Source organism: Xenopus laevis, chromosome 5L (genome assembly GCF_017654675.1).
Source record: "Xenopus laevis strain J_2021 chromosome 5L, Xenopus_laevis_v10.1, whole genome shotgun sequence".
NCBI classification, from domain to species: Eukaryota; Metazoa; Chordata; class Amphibia; order Anura; family Pipidae; genus Xenopus; species Xenopus laevis.
In genome coordinates, this window is record NC_054379.1 from 167592900 (window position 1) to 167599208 (window position 6309).

Below are 6309 nucleotides of genomic sequence, written 5' to 3' on the forward strand. Positions count from 1 at the left end.
TTCCAAAAAAGTTTTAATTGTTTTTAAGAACCACTGGTGCCCAAGTTATTTGCAAGATCTATTTTGTGGTGATATACAGTGTGGTTAACCCTTCTTCCAGCAGTAAAGCAAGGACCTACTGAGAAAAGATTCACATGTAATACATGTTCTACCAGGAGTTGTGACGGCTTTGGTGGATCTGAGGTAAAGCATTTGAAGTAACTGAGATCTTAGGTACCCCCAAATCCAAAAGTCCATTATATTAGTATACCTGTTAATATACTCCTACCCAGCTGAGGTGAGTCATATGTAATAGTGCTCTATGTACCTATAAGTAAAAAATCAAAAATAGTAAACACCTATAATAGTGAAACATTTATAGTAGACAAGAGACAAGTTTACTGATTTCAACTAACAGTTATTCTTGTGTTCAGCTCAGGTCCAAGAAATATGATGTAACATTTAGGGGCAAATATACAGCCCAATAATCCAGCACTGGAAGATAAAATAGCAAATATCTCAACAGCCACCATTCTACTCCCCTTACTGCTCAGGTATGCTGGGACAAATGTCACCCACACACTACAGAACACCAACATACTGAAAGTGATGTTTTTAGCCTCATTAAATCTGTCAGGGAAATCCTTGGCTAGAAATGCGGCAATGAAACTTAGTAGGGCCAATGTTCCTATATATCCAATTATACAGAAGAAAAAGTGACAGATCCCTCATTGCACATTAAAATGATTGTGTTCTTCTCGGAAAATATATCAACTTCCAGAAATGGGGGATCAAAGGTCATCCAGACAAAACAGATTCCAGATGAACCAAGAGAACATATAGTCACTAATACAATAGCCAGTTTAAATCCTACATACTTCTTCAGCTTGCTCCCAGGCTTTGTGGCATTGAAGGCAATAATAACTGTGAGAGTTTTAGCCAACACAGATGACACAGAAATGGTAAATACAATCCCAAATGTTACTTGTCGAAGGAGACAACATATCTGTGTTGGGCGCCCAATGAATAATAATGTGCAGAGGAAACACAACATGAGAGAGATGAGGAGGAGACAGCTGAGATTTTGGTTATTGGCTTTCACAATCGGAGTGTCCCAATATTTCACAAAAATTCCCTGAACTGCAGAAGTTGTGATGAAGAGCATCAATGCAATGGAAACTAAACTGGCTCCCAGAGTGTCCTCATAGGAAAGGTAGTTTATCATTTTGGGAACACAACCAGTTCTCTGTTTATTCGACATTTCATTTCCAGGGCATTTTAAGCAACTTGGAGCATCTAAAATGCAAAACATATTAATTTAGACATATTTTCTGTATTTGAATGAAATTCTCAAACCATTTAATGACATTTACTAAAATTAAATATGATCCTTTCTTTGCATTTTCTTTCTTTTTAGTATTGATTTTTTTTCATATAAAGCAGTTGGAAGCAGGGGCTGTAGGAAGATGTGGCTGAGCCATAATGCCCAGTTGGCCCAGTGTTTTGGTGTTAATTGTAGTAATTATTGGACAGGGATGGCATCATCTCATATGTAGCATGTTCTTTGATTAATTTAATCAGTTCTTGCATATGGGGGGACAAAGTCCGACTTCCACTTCCTATATATAAGTAGTCTGTCAGCTGTAAGTATGTGGAATATTATGCCTCTATGGTTCCATGGGAGTTGGTTTAGCTCAAGGTTTAGTAGGTCCGGCTGTGGTGAAAAAGGAGGAGGAGTCAGGTACCAGTGGAACTGGATATAATCAGCATTTTCCAAAAGAAATGATGCATTTTAGACATTTGGGATGTCATATTTATAGCTTTGTCTTATACAGATAGGAGAAAGCCAACAGGTGCTGATCACCATATAGGTGTATGACCTTGGTCAGTCCTTGTTATATTCAATTGTTTAGATTGATACCTGATATTGAGAGAGCAATAGTTTTCATAAGAAGTTTGGAGGATGGAAAAGGGACTAAGACATGTTTGTCCTAGTTATTTGCCAGACCCTCAAGGTACATTATAATTGCTGATTTGGAGCAATCGCTCTCTTTTTGCAGGATCCTTGTGTGTCTGGAGCCATAGCAGGTGTGCATGACACACATATTAAAATCCAGAGTCAGCAGTGGTGGGTGCACTCTTGCCCTATACTTTCTACCTAACACAGGACAGTTAGTAAGTACTTTTGCTCTATGTATCTGGTGGTGCTTCCAGTCTTGTGTCTAAATAGGTTGTTCCACCCTCTAAGTGCAAAGGCGTATGTTTATAGATAAGGCAGTTTTCAAAGAGTAGAAAATATGGATTCTTGCACCTGTTTTGGCAATTTGCACCTGGTCCTAGGAATGGTAAATAAACTCTCTAATCTAATATCTAATGCAGGATGCCCTCATACTGCTTGGAATATATTTTAATAAAAAATGGGTTGTAGTGGGGCATAACACACCTGTCTCGACCTGTGCTACAAGGGACCCTATAACTTGCATTGGCTGACTGGTTTTAGGTGTATTCTAACCACCTTCTGTTTTGCTGAGACTCCATTGGGTTCCATCAATCATCAATCAGCTATATAAGAATGTCTCTTTATCTCTTGATTATTATTTTGCACTTAATCACAGACCTTTGATTAACTGCTTGGTAAGCATGAATTTCGTTAGGCAGGCCAATTTTCTGGAGTTAGTCAAGTATTTTAATGCAAGCCCAGAAAAGTGTAGCCTTCATTACTCAGATTGCTAATCAAGCAGCCATGTTTACTGTACATTTACATGCTGTAGACTTCATCCTAGAGCGCTGAGTCTGCATTACCCTTTAGAGGAGTCTACCCTTAAAAAATAATCTGAAGTTAGCATGGTCATTATTAGTGATGGGTGAATTTGCGCGAAAAATTCGCGAAACGGCGCCGGCGTCTCGTTTTTGACACCGGCGCCCGTTTTTGACGCCGGCGCCCGTTTTTTCGACGCCGGCGCCCGTTTCAGTTTTTTCGAAAAAAAATTTTTTTGACGCCGGCGAATTTTTGCCGCGAATTTTCGCGGGCGTTTTGCGAATTTATTCGCTGCCAGCGAAACGCGCAAATTCGCCGCAAATTCGTGCCTGGCGAATAAATTCGCCCATCACTAGTCATTATTGCTTCTATTTAATGTTCTGGCATTTCTTTCTGCAATCAGATTTGTCTCTTACCTGATGTGTTGGACATTTCCCCATCTACACACGGGACACAGTCATAACAACAAGATGGTTCCCAGTGTCTTTTAGACTTTCTATATCCCGGGGCACAAGGTGCATTGCAGAGAGACTCAGGGGTCTGTATTGTGATATACAAAAACATAGCAAGTAATGGATCAGAATGAATTTAGCATGCTGAGGATACAAATTTAATTTTAATCATTACATTCAATCTGTGTGTATAATGTTTACTTCTATAGCACTGAGGGGAATGTGATCAACATGACAAATGAAATACATATATATCTTGCAAAAGTAGACATTCATTTGATTAACTAAGACTTTGCAAAAGGCAAATTACAAAAACATTACTTAGCAGGTATTTAGGGACAGGACAGAAATAGCTGTCATTAAAAAATGGTATTACTGTTATTACTGTTCTCAATGTGTTTCCTTAAGGAAGATATTTAAGAGCAGTAATGTCTGCCCTAAATGGCTGTTGGTATCACGAATTGGCACCCAGAACCAATGCTAAGCTCCCTGGTGTAACGGTCGGCACCCAACACCAGAGCAAATGCCAAGCACCCTGGTCTCGGCTCGTGCTGCACCAGTAGTGTGACCGCCTTTGGCTTCGGGAGGAGCCCTCAGCTACTTGGATGCCACCAGGTCTTAAACGAGAGGTGCAAGGCTATAGGTTCTGGACAGGCAGGGGCACGACTGTAGAGCAAAGTCTTTGGGCAAAAAGTCGTAGTACAAGGCGTTTAGGCAAAGGAGTAGTCAGATCAGGCAGAGAATAAACATAGTCAGGCAGGCAAGGGTCAAACCAGGAAGTCAATCAGAGGGTTAATCAGAAGAGGTAATCGGTAATCAGGCAGGGGTCAGGATCCAGAGGTCAGAATAGTCAAAAGTCAGGCAGGGGTCACAACAAACAGGAAAAATTATGTTAAGGAGGAGTTGTAAGAATGAAGAGAGTCTTTTGGTCTCAGATCATTAAACCAATGAGCCAATTGGATGTAATAGAATTTTTCTTTATCCAGAATCAAAAATTTGGACTTAAAGTCTTCCCAAGATAATATTTATCAAGGGTCGAATTTTGAATTGAAAAAACTTCGAAATTTGAATTTAAAAAGACCAACCGAAATTATGTGGAAGTTTTATTTGGTCGAACAGGTCCGTTTTCGATCGAGTAGGTCTGTATTCAGCTGAATTCGAATTGTTTGAATCAAAGGAATAGCACATTCAATCAAATTCAATTCAAAGTTTTTCCCAAAAGTCCACCAATTGACTCCAAATAGTTTCTAGGAGGTCTCCCATAGGCTAAAACAGCAATTCTGCAGGTTTTAGATGGCAAATGGTCGAAGTTGAATTTTTAAAGAGACAGTACTCCGATACTCGAATTTCAAATTTTTTACAAATCCAAATCGAATTTGGACTATTCCCTTGTCGAAGTACATAAAAAATAGCTTGAAATTAAATTTTTTTTCATTCTAAAATTCACCTTGACTTTTGATAAATTTGCCCCATAATGTCTCGTAGAAATCGCATTTCTTTCGTTTTCCAGGAAGTTGAAAAAAGTGAAGAGGCTGAACTCGACAAATTATGATTTTTAATTACTGGTAAGTACAGAGTGAGTTGATTGTTGGACATATAGTTTGTGAATAATTCTCCATATGGCAAAAGTGTCTCTGTATATTGGGTTTTCTTTAAATTCTAGAAAAGGGTTTTTAAAAGATTTGTGTATTGTTACCAAAATATCTTCATGAAATTCTGTTAAAAGTTCGACGTATTGTTGTATTTTCCAGTATTACCAATCCATTCCAGAATATAACAAGTAATGGCTGATAAATTAAACAATCTTTAATCCGATACTCCTGATCCTCCATATGTTTTTTGAACTCTTTAGTTTTGGAAGGGGTAATTTTGGTGGGTTTTTTGTTCCATAGGAACCTTGAGAGTGAAGATTAAGGTCTTAATGTCTTTGTGTTTTAGCATTAGAGGAAGGTTAATACGAGGATAGATGCATTGGGGAAATGCTATCATTTTATAGAGGGCAATTCTCCCTTTTAGATTTAATGCTGCATTTATCCATTTGTCACAGAAATAAATGATCTTTTTTATTATTTGAGAGATATTTAAAAAGAGACCCAAGTATTTTATATAAGTTTGTCTTTTATCTATTCCTAAATTGGAAGTTTGACCATAAATATTAATTTGCTCAGTTTTAGTAATATTTATTTTAAACCCCAATATTGTTTTGAAATCTTGAAGTATGGAAAATATTTCTTCCAAATTAATGTTAGGATCCTTAATTATTAGCAGGATATCATCTGCTAAGGCAGTCAATTTAAAATACCTTTTATTACCATACCAGGTAAGTGAATAGATTTAAGCAGACATATGATTAGAGGTTCCAAGGAGAGGTTAAAAAAGGAGTGGTGAAAGAGGGCTGCCTTGTCTGGTTCCTCTCTTCAAGTGGATAGTTTAGACATTTCACCTGCTGCAATTATCTTAATTGTTGGGAAAGAGTACAATAATTTTATAAGGTCCATAAAGGGTCCTTGAAATCCAAAGGCATAGAGGGGCAAATTCACTAACCTCTGAAAATTCACCAGCAACAGCTTTGCTCAAAGTGCAACACTTTGCCAGGCGTAGATTTGCCAGGACAACGCTAATTCACTAAAATCCGAATCTGCGTCCAGGGCGCTAAATGCTGGTGAAGTTGCGCTAGCATTACCGTGCCAAGCAAATCAAAGTTGCGCTAGCGTTGCCTAATTTGCATACGTCAGGACGTAGTTCAATGGACGTATATGTTGCAGCAAATACATTACACTATACAAGCCCGGGAAAAGAAAAGAAATTTGTTATATTGCCCTACACATGAGCCCAGTGTATAATTTATGTGCCATATGTTAGGAAATGTAGGGGGGAAGCGGTTTACCCCAAAAGAAAAATTACGCTCTTTTGCAGCCTATCAGCCTGAAAAAGGAAAAGACGCTAGCGTTTTTTGGGACTATTTCAAGTTGTTGTTGAAGGGTTACCTTTATGTTACACAATGCTACACAATCAATGTATGTGCTGTTTCTTCTCTGCACATGTTATTACTAGTGATGGGCGAATTTGCGCCGTTTCGCTTCGCCGAAAAATTCGCGAATTTCGGGCGAAATTCTCGAA

At 38.3% G+C, this 6309-nt stretch overlaps 1 pseudogene; it reads right to left on the bottom strand.

Moving 5' to 3' along the window:
• Window positions 1-386: 386 nt before the first annotated feature.
• Window positions 387-3301, bottom strand: LOC108716273 (annotated as a pseudogene).
• Between the last annotated feature and the right edge of the window lie 3008 nt (window positions 3302-6309).